Source organism: Schistocerca cancellata, chromosome 2 (genome assembly GCF_023864275.1).
Source record: "Schistocerca cancellata isolate TAMUIC-IGC-003103 chromosome 2, iqSchCanc2.1, whole genome shotgun sequence".
Classification (NCBI taxonomy): Eukaryota; Metazoa; Arthropoda; class Insecta; order Orthoptera; family Acrididae; genus Schistocerca; species Schistocerca cancellata.
In genome coordinates, this window is record NC_064627.1 from 140,937,809 (window position 1) to 140,949,712 (window position 11,904).

Genomic DNA, 11,904 nt, shown 5'->3' on the forward strand with positions numbered 1-11,904 from the left:
CCTGCACGGCGCCAAACACGCATACGACCATCATTGGCACCAAGACAGAAGCGACTCTCATCGCTGAAGACGACACGTCTCCATTCGTCCCTCCATTCACGCCTGTCGCGACATCACTGGAGGCGGGCTGCACGATGTTGGGGCGTGAGCGGAAGACGGCCTAACGGTGTGCGGGACCGTAGCCCAGCTTCATGGAGACGTTTGCGAATGGTCCTCGCTGATACCCCAGGAGCAACAGTGTCCCTAATTTGCTGGAAAGTGGCTGTGCGGTCCCCTACGGCACTGCGTAGGATCCTACGGTCTTGGCGTGCATCCGTGCGTCGCTGCGGTCCGGTCCCAGGTCGACGGGCACGTGCACCTTCCGCCGACCACTGGCGACAACATCGATGTACTGTGGAGACCTCACGCCCCACATGTTGAGCAATTCGGCGGTACGTCCACCCGGCCTCCCGCATGCTTACTATACGCCCTCGCTCAAAGTCCGTCAACTGCACATACGGTTCACGTCCACGCTGTCGCGGCATGCTACCAGTGTTAAAGACTGCGATGGAGCTCCGTATGCCACGGCAAACTGGCTGACACTGACGGCGGCGGTGCACAAATGCTGCGCAGCTAGCGCCATTCGACGGCCAACACCGCGGTTCCTGGTGTGTCCGCTGTGCCATGCGTGTGATCATTGCTTGTACAGCCCTCTCGCAGTGTCCGGAGCAAGTATGGAGGGTCTGACACACCGGTGTCAATGTGTCACGCTGGTCCAACTGAGGCGCGAGGTGGAAATGGCATGGCAAGCTGTTCCACAGGACTACATCCAGCATCTCTATGATCGTCTCCATGGGAGAATAGCAGCCTGCATTGCTGCGAAAGGTGGATATACACTGTACTAGTGCCGACATTGTGCATGCTCTGTTGCCTGTGTCTATGTGCCTGTGGTTCTGTCAGTGTGATCATGTGATGTATCTGACCCCGGGAATGTGTCAATAAACTTTCGCCTTCCTGGGACAATGAATTCACGGTGTTCTTATTTCAATTTCCAGGAGTGTATATTATTAAATAATGTGATGCCACACTGTTCACTCATATCTCACTGTCAGTCACTGCCCACACTATACACACATTTTTGCATTACACTTCACTCACTACACACACAAACTCACACACACAGCTGATCTCTGGGCCAGTTAAATGTTCAAGCTGTAAACAGATGTTAACGCTTGTAGCAATAAACAGTCTATGTACTTATAAAAATGGGAGACCTCACTTTTGTGATTACCCATGTACATTAATATATAACATATTAAATACATATTAAATATTATTATATATTATTAAATAATGTGATGCCACACTGTTCACTCATATCTCACTGTCAGTCACTGCACACACTATACACACATTGTTTCACAACACTTCACTCACTACACACACACACACACACACACACACACACACACACACACTCACACACTGGTGATCTCTGGGCCATTTTCTGTACCACAATTTCATAATGTTCAAACACAACATATGTTCCAAAATCCTGCTGCATATCGACGTTAATGTTATGGACCTGTAATTTAGTGGATTACTCCTACCACCTTTCTTGAATGTTGATGTGACTTGTGCAACTTTCCAGTCCTTGGGCCATGGGAGATCTTGACATGTTAAGGAGGGAGAAGGGTAAAGAGAGGTGGGAAGTGGCAACAGGCAACAGGAGGAACAGGCAAGAACTTTATCTGACAGCTTCATGGTGAATGTGGAAAATAGATTTGACCTGTTGCGTCAGTTAGAAACTGGTGAGCCTCAAGCAGTTGCAGGTGTAGACAGGGCACAACAAACTTTCAGCAGCAAATTGAAAAGTAAGAAAGTAGGGAAATCAGTAAAGAGAAAGAAAGTGTTGTTGTCAGGTAGTTCCCTTGGAAGAGGTGTTGGCCAACTTTTGCAAGATGAACTACGATCAGAATACCAGGTCACCAATTTTTTAAGCCTGGTGCTTGTCTGGAGCAGGTGACAGAGGATTTAGGATCACTTTGCAAAGATTTCACTAAGGAAGACATCGTGGTTATAGTGGGTGGGGCAGGTAATAGTATTGACAGAGATCCTGGGTACAGTATAGAGTGTGACCTGGCATAGATTGCATCAGCATCGAAGCATATTAGTGTTGAGTTTGTATCTGTTCTTGGGTGCCATGACCGACCTCATTTGAACTCTTCTGTCAAGAGAGTTAATTTGGAGTTGGAACGGTTGCTTATGTCGGGTGCAGGGTCACACATTGGTGTGGTTCCTGTTGATTCTCTCAATAGGTGGGATTATACTAGGCATGACCTTCACCTCAACAGGAAGGGGAAGGGTAAACTGGTTGGGAAAATAGCTGGAAATTTAAAGGGGGGAGGCACTGTCATGAGCGATAAAATACAAGTGGTTATAGGGTTAAGGAAAGACACTTTTTACGGTAGTGAGGACAGAAAGAAACCAAATTTTAAGAGAGGTTAGGAAGAGGTTAGGACTTCAGTTTGAGAAAGAAACCAAAAAACATAATTCTAGGTTATTACATCAGCATAAGGAGCCATTTGTTAAGAATTTTCAACAGTCAGCAGATGTTTTAACTCTACCCAATTTTTACTCAGTCAATGTCGAATGTCAGCTATCTTTATTGCATCAAAATATTCGAGGACTGAGAAATAAAATTAATGAATTAATTATCTGCATAGATGAATTTGAGTTTTCAAATCCAGCTGACATAATCTGCCTCTCTGAACATCATGTGACCACTGGTATCGAACTTTTAAGTGTTACAGGGTTTAGGTTAGCGTCTGACTTTTGTAGATCAGAAATGGAGAAAGGAGGAATTGCCACATTCATCAGGAACTGTCATAAATTTAAGAACATAGACATTCATAAATTTTGCCTAGGACACCATATGGAAGCATGTGCAACAGAAGTAGAATTTCACAAAATATCCTTCATAATATTAAGTGTATATCGAGCACCTGCAGGTAACTTTAATCTGTTCATAAACCACCTTGAATCTGTACCGGCCCATTTAACAACCAAAAACAAAGAAATAGTGGTTGCTGGTGATTTCAATGTAGATTTCCTGAAATACTCTCCCAATAAGAACTTATTTGAGTTATTAACACTATCATTCAACTTAATTCCCACTGTAAAGTTCCCCACTAGGGTAGCCAATTTCTCACAAACAGCCATATCTTCATAGAAAAGCCCAATGAACAAAATTACATTACAAAACCAATAGTCAATGGCCTCTCAAATCATGACATTCAGTTCCTTCTGTTAAATGTTAACACTGAACATGATATAAAATCTGTTAAATCTGAGCTCAAGAGGGTAATCAATAAGCCAAAAATTGATTATTTTAGGACACTCCTCAGAGATATTCACTAGACTGATGTTCACAGTGCTCATGGCAGGAATGAAAAATATAACACTTTTGCTAATAAAGTGCTTACCTTATTCGAACACTGTTTTCCCCAAAAGCTTACCAAGGTTACAGCTAAGTCTACAAAGAAGCCAGGGATTACTCAAGGAATAGGGGTATCTTGTAAAACAAAAAGAAAACTGTATCTGTCAATCCAATACAGTTCCGATGTTGATGTTATAGCACATTACAAGAAATACTGCAAACTATTGAAGACTGTAATATGGACATCAAAGCAAATATATTACAAAGAAAAGATAGTCATATCAGATAACAAAATAAAGACAATATGGGATATAGTGAAGGAGGAGACCAGTAGAACCAGACCTGAAGAGGGACAAATAGCATTAAGAATAAATGATACATTGGTGACAAATGTGTATAGTGTTGTAGAACTTTTTAAGGAACATTTCATAAGTATCTACACTTACAGTGTAATGTGCTTAATTCATTAGATAAAAAATTGCAGGCAACTGGTATATTTTGCAATCTGTCAAAGGCATTTGACTGTGTAAATCACAATATCCTTTTAAGTAAATTAGAATATTATATTGTGACAGGAAATGCTGCAAAATGGTTCAAATTTTATATCTCTGTCAGTAAACAAAGGGTTTTATTAGGAAAGAGACATGTATCAAGCTACCAGGCATCATCCAACTGGGAACTAATTACATGTAGGGTCCCACAAGGTTCCATTTTAGGGCCCTTACTTTTTATTGTGTATATCAATGACCTTTCATTAGTAACATTACCACATGCCAAGTTCGTTTTGTTTGCCGATGATACAAACATTGCAATAAATAGCAAATCAACTGTAGTCTTAGAAAATCAGCTAATAAAATATTTGTGGACATTAACCACAGGTTCCTAACCAATTCTTTATCACTAAACTTTAAAAAAACACACTACATGCTGTTCAGAACTTGTAAGGGGTGTCCCACGAGTATATGCCTAACATATGATGACAAGCAGAGAGAAAAAGTGGACAGTGTTAAATTCTTGGGATTACAGCTTGATAATAAAGTCAATTGGGAAAAGCAAACCACAGAACTGCTGAAGCATCTCTATTTGTAATGCGAATTGTGTCAGACATAGGTGATATTGGTGACAGATATGTATAGTGTTGTAGAACTTTTTAACGAACATTTCATAAGTATCTACACTTGCAGTGTAATGTGCTTAATTCATTAGATAAAAAATTGCAGGCAACTGGTATATTTTGTGATCTGGGGTATAAAAATGAAAAAGCTAGCATACTATTCTCACTTTCATTCCGCAATGTCAGATGGGATTATTTCTTGGGGTAATTCATCAAGCCAAGCTAAAGTTTTCTGGGCACAAAAATGTGCAGTAAGAGTTATATGTGGTGAGAACTCAAGAATATCCTGCAGAAACCTTTTTAGGGAACCAGGAATACTTACTACTGCTTCCCAATATATTTATTCTTTAATGAAATTTGTCATTAAAAATATATCACTTTTCAAACCAACAGCTCAATTCATGGAATCAATACTAGAAATAAGAATAATCTTCACAAGGATTTAAAGTCACTTACTCTTATACAAAAAGGTGTGCATTATTCAGGAACACACATTTTCAATAACTTGCCAGCAGCCATAAAAAGCTTAACAACCAATGCAATTCAGTTTAAGAAAACCCTAAAGGATTTATTGGTGGCGAACTCCTTCTACTCCATTGATGAATTTCTCAGTAGAACCAATTGATTTGTATATATATATATATATATATATATATAGATATGTGTGTGTGTGTGTGTGTGTGTGTGTGTGTGTGTGTGTGTAAGTACAATCTAACTTCTGCACCATTTCAGTGCAGTAATGTGTTCATTGTAAATAAGTATTATAGTTGTTGTATTACATGTTCATTAACTTATAAATAACTAAAAAAACTTTTTTGTTTTAAATTCAGTGCATTAGCATTTGTAAAATGATGCTTTCATATAATGTTCATTAAGTATGGAGCTATTGCATCAGCATACTCTGAAAGTAACCTAATTGGTATACAGTATGGATCGAATTCGTTAAGTGATTTAAGTTATTCACCACTCCGAGGATATCTACTTCCATGTTACTCGAGTTGGCAGCTGTTCTTTATTCGAATTCAGGAATATTTACTTGGGAAGGCTGTGTTTAGTATCTCTGCTTTGGCACCACTGTCTTCAATAGTAGCTCCACTGCCATCACATCTTGCAACTAGCATACTTCACATACAACCAGAATCTCTCTGGATTTTCTGCCAGGTTTAGAGATAAGTTTCACTGTGGAAACTATCATAAGCATCTCGCATTGAGGTCCGTCCTAAATTTCGAGCTTATGTAAAAGATCGCCAATCTTAGAGATTTTGCATCTGTTTAAATTTGACATGCTTTTTCGTTGTTTCTGCAACAGGGTTCTGACCAGTTTTGTGTACCAAAGAGGATCAGCTACGTCATTTGTTAATTTATTTGATATAAATCTTTCATTGGTTGCCAACATGATTTCTTTGAATTCAAGCCACATGTGATCTACACTTATATTGTTAATTTGGAAGGAGTACAGATTGTCTCTCTGGAAGGCATCAAGTGAATTTTTATCTGCTTTTTTGAATAGGTATATTTTTCGTTTAGTTTTGGCGGATTTGAGAATTACAATATTCAGTCTCGCTGCAACAAACCATGTTCACTAATCTCTGTATCTGTTTTGATACTCGTTATTATCTCAGGATTATTCGTTGCTAAGTGGTTAAGTGTGTTTTCACAATCATTAACTATTCGTGTGGGCTCGTGAACTAATTGCTCGAAATAATTTTCAGAGAATGTGTTTAACACAATTTTGGATGGTGTCTTATGTGTACCTCTGGAATTAAACATGTATTTTGGTCAACATAAGAAGGGTAAATTAAAGTCATCACTATATTTAATTGTTTGAGTTGGGCACATTTTTGAAATCAAACTAAAGTTTTCTTTGAACCTTTCAGCAATTATATCATCTCAATTGGGAGGTTGGTAAAAGGATCCAAATATTATTATTATACCGGTTGCTAACAGTTACCTCTGCCAATACTAACTCATAGGAACTCCCTACTTCAATTTCGCAGCAAGATGAACTATTTCTAACAGCAGCAAACACTCCACTGCCAACTGTGTTTAGCCTGTCCTTTCAGAACACCGTTAGGTTCTTTGCAAAAATTACAACTGAGCTTATTTCTGGCTTAGCTAGCTTTCAGTGCCTTTAACGATTTGAGCTTTCTATTATCGCTTGGGGCTCTGATACTTTCCCAACACAGCTATGACAATTTACAACTGTTATACCGATGGTTCCCGTATCTACATTCTTTGATCTGCATCCTTTGTGACTGAAGGCCTGTGTAGTATATTTTAAACAACGAATATGTAGAATTATGGAACGAATTCTTACATTAACTTTCAAAATTGATTGTGGAAAAACATGCAGGTAAAATGTTTTGGAAACAAGTTCTAAAGAAACTAATGAAGTTGCTTAGCGACTAGAAATATGGGAAGCTACAGCAGTCTCTATAAGTCACCCAGAAATATGGGTAATAACGACCAGTGTACATTATAGTGTTTTGGTTGCTACATATCTAGGTGTCGCATGAGTGAGCACAGCAGACATCTGTGGTATGAGGATAGTATCAGTGACTAGTGTGTGCAGATCACAGGTTTGAGACATGCATTAGGATAGATTTTAATATGTGAGGTTGGTCAGCACAACCTTTGTATGGATCAGAATGATTATATCAACTGCCAGCTTTGATTAGATGTGGTGTTCACATGTGAAAACTAGTTCCACGAAAAATATTATAAAAATGATAGATGGATACTCACTGTAAAGATGACGCATTGACTTTCAGACAGGCGCAACAAAAAGCTAGCACACGTCAAGCACACAAGACTGCTGTTTCCCACCATTCTGGCCAGAATGCCATGAACCACGGACCTTGTCAAGGTGTAGAGGCTTGGTGTGTCTCAGTGTTACAGGTAACCATACTGTAGATACAACCACAGCCCAGGGGTATCTGTGGAGAGGCCAGACTAACCTGTGGTTCCTGAAGAGGTGCAGCAGCTTTTTCGGTAGTTGATAATTTACTGACTTGGCCCTGTTACAATAGCCAATCTGACTTTGCTATGTTAGTACTGCATGTGGCTGAAAGCAAGGGGAAACTACAGCGATAACTTTCCCAAGCGTGTACAGCTCGGCTGTATAGTTAAATGATGACGGCGTCTCATTGTGTAAAATATTCCGAAGTTAAAACTGTTCCCCATTCAGATCTCTGGGAGGGGACTACTCAGGAGAATGTCGTCATCAGGAGAAACAAAAGTGGCATTCTACAGATCAGAGTGTGGAATGATAGATCCCTTAATCATGTAGGTGGGTAGGTTAGAGAATTTGAAAAGGGAAATGGATGGGTTGAAGTTAAATATTATAGGAATTGGTGAAGTGTTCAAATGGCTCTGAGCACTATGGGACTTAACATCTGAGGTCATCAGTCCCCTAGAACTTAGAACTACTTAAACCTAACTAACCTAAGGACAACACACACATTCATGCCCAAGGCAGGGTTCGAACCTGCGACCGTAGCGGTCGCGCTCTTCCAGACTGAAGCGCTTAGAACCATTCAGCCAAAACTGGCCGGCTGGTGAAGTGTGGTGGCAGGAATTACAGGGCTTTAGATCAAGTCAGTACAGGATTATCAACACAAAATCAAGTAGGGGTAAAGACTAAAAACTGCCAAATTTATAACACTGCATAAAAATGGTGCCAAATCCGAAACTGCTGGTTGTAGGCCAGGTTCAGTTTTTTCAGGCTTCAAAAAAATTATGGAAAAAAATGTTCCTCAGAAAAGCCTTCTCGAATAAAGAAATACTAATAAAAACTTGCAGTATGGGAAAGTCAAATCAGCAAATTTTAATTTTTTAAATGAAGTACCGCATCTATAACATTTCTTGATGGCAGCAATAGCTTCAACCTTATAAAGGAAAAGATGTTGCGTAACTGCAGGGCAGTCCAAAATATGGATCCAAGCATCCAATACAAAGTCAACGAAACACACAAAATTTCTGGTTTTAACAGTAATAAGAAATAAAGAAATCAAGTATATCGTCCCACAAGGGCTTGTCCTGGCACCTGTACTGTTTCTCCTGAATTTAAGTGAATGGGCAATAAAATAAATGACAGTGCCACATACTCTTTGCAGATGACACTAACATACTAACTACATCAGAAGGTGAGAAAAATCTTCAGGAAACTGTGGCATCAACTAGGAAAAGTTTAGTAGAATGGTTCAGGACCAACTGGATAACCAAAAAACCTAAAAAAATCTGTGGTAGTTAACTTTTGTATCATACAAAACCTCCATCCTGCAAACACTAATTTCAACATTAAAGGGAAAAATGTTTCAAATTTGAGTCATACAAAATTTTCAGGGATATGTATTGAGGAGGATATGATGTGATAGATGTACCTTAAGAATGTAAATAAAAAACTAAATAGACTTATGTAAGCCATTAGGATTCTTAGTAAAAACGTCTGCAGCTCATGGTCTAGTGGCTAACGTTGCTGCCTCTGGAACACAGAGTCCCGGGTTCGATTCCTGGCTGGGTTGGTGATTTTCTCCACCTGGGGACTGGGTATTTCAGTTGTCCTCATCGTTTCATCATCATTCATGGAAGTATCGAGGCTGGACTGAGTAAAGACTGGGAATTTGTATAGGCGATGATAACCGCTCTGTTAAGTGCCCCACAAACCAAATATCATCATTATCTTACTAAAAATGTAAGCTGCTCGTCAGTGATGGCTGTGTATCAGGGCACTATCTGATTTTCTGCTGATATACAGAACAATTCCACAACTTAAAAAACTTTAAAATACAGAAAAAAGGAAAGCTAAATTCGTGGAGACCTCCTTTAAAAGAATAAATTTGCCTCTGCCTTGTTTGTACATGTATTAAATACTAACCTTTATGAAGGTAGTAGTTTAAAAAAGAAAATGTCCTCAAACTGAACTATGATTCACACACATAAGAAGCCAGGCAGAAACTTAACCTACCCACAAACACAGTGGGTACAAGCTTATGCAAAACAGAATTATCTACTACTTGAGTTATATCATGCAAGTATCAAGGTTTAATATATATATATATATATATATATATATATATATATATATATATATGTGTGTGTGTGTGTGTGTGTGTGTGTGTGTGTGTGTGTGTGTGTGTGTTTTATCAACATGTTAGCAGAGTGTGGTTGGTAAAGTTATCACGAAGTGCAACAGTTGCAGCAGATTTTATCGATAACACGAAGTTATAGAAATGCAAAAGGCGACGCAATGTCCAACGAAAGAGAGCAAATTGAAAAACTTATTAGTGAAGAAAATTGTGGAACCTGGAGAAACATAATAAGAAGCATCTTAGAGTGTGACGAAATTTTTGATGTCATAAATGGTGAGCTGATCAAGCAAGAAATATATGGGCAAAATTACGAAACCAATCTTGATAAATAGGCTATAGCTAATGCAAGAACAAGGAACTGCATTATGAATGAAACATACACAATAATTGCGCAATATTCTACAATACTGTAGAGTATTACTTCAACATTGTGTGTGTTTCATTCATAATGCAATGATGGAACAGTCAACCAATGTAAGAAAACCATTTATACTATCGCTTGACCCAAAGCCTTTAACCTCTTATTGGGGAATGCAAGATCACCTAGAATATTTGTGATAAGCTAGATAAGGTTTCTGATGTTAACTGATTTACTTAGATATAAATTTCATGACATTATCAGAGAAACTGCTGGTGGTATAGAAGGCCATCTAGCCAAATTTGATGTCATACAAAATCAACTTCCTTTGATAACGAACTGATCGATGACAGTGATCTTTGTGGACAATTTTTGCTAATTTTGCTCAATAAGTTCAACTACGATTTATGTTACATGGTACAATTTTCCTGTTGAAGAGGAAACATGGAATACATTACGAAAACAGTGGTCAAATTATGAGCTGAAAATAACAGGTCATGATGATAAAAGTATTGCTACAGCAATGATGTCGAAAATGAAGTATAGCAGACAGCAACAATGGTGCAATCAAATTACATATAAAGCAAGTATATCAAAACGCTCATTATAAAAACAGAATGAACATAGAAAATGCTTTTCACATAGTAAGTAGGTCACCCATGAAAAGAGTTTAATTTGATTTATGTAAGTAAAATGGCCACTGATCAAATGAATGTACTAGTGTAGACAAAAGAAAAGACTGTACTATATTGTCAACTAGTTTAACAACAGTGGGAAGATGAAGAAGTCATTTCCATGCAGGTAGTTAAAAAACTGAGAATAAAGTTACAATGGTGAGACACCAGATTTTTTTCCCTTACGTATAAAGAAACTATAGTGTGATGAATGGTACATTGACAGTACTGTGACACATCGCAAAACGAATAAACGTGAGTGGTTCGCTACATATGAAATATTTCAAACTTCAAGGAGGTGGATAATGCCAAAAATGATGTACAAATTGAAGCATGTGGTACAGGACAAATTAATGTACAGGTATTCAATGGACATAAAGGAATAGAGTGATATTTTGAAGATGTTTGATTATGCCCAGGTGAACCTTGTAACTCATTCTTTGTTAAGAAAACTCAACAAAAAGAAATAAATCAAATAGTTAAAAATGGTGGCAAATAATAGGTCTTTTTCAAAAACAATATTGCAATTTCGGTTGTAACATCCAGTGGTGAAAATGTATGTGCGTATGCAAAGGAGGAATTATAAACAAGCAATGCGGTCCGAAAATATTGAAGAATGGAAGAAAAGAATGGAGGAACAAATGAATGCTCTGTAGAAAAATAAAATATAGGAAGTAGTTTGCAGAACTAAAACAAATATCGCGATCAAAAACTGTTGCGTTTTTGCTGCAACATTAAATGATTTTGATCAACGTTTTAGAATAGTGTACATTGACACATTTAGCCCTGTGACAATTTTGAGATCACGTGCGCACTGTTGAGTTTTGGAATTCAACATGATTGGTGTATAAGGCATTTTGGACAACACTTCCCAATAATATTTTGGAGGAGGAAGTCTACATTTATCAAGCAGAGGTCTTTGATGATGGTAAAGGGTGTGTATGCAAATTACTGAAGAATCTGTATGGTTAAAAGCAAGCCTCAAAATGGCGGTGTGGATGTCCTGTTAAATATCTTACTGAATATAGTGCACAGGGAGCTGTATAGATCCACGTGTGTTCTATGGGGAAAAGCCGCTACTGCTGTTTTATGTTGATGGGTTTGCTATGGGCTCTATTGATGCAACGGCTGAGTTTATTGAACAGTTGGGTAAATGATTTCAGATCTCTGTAGAAAAGACAGATTATTTCCTGGACTTGCAAATCAAGAAATTTGACGATTTTATTCGAGTAAATCAGTCTATACATGGG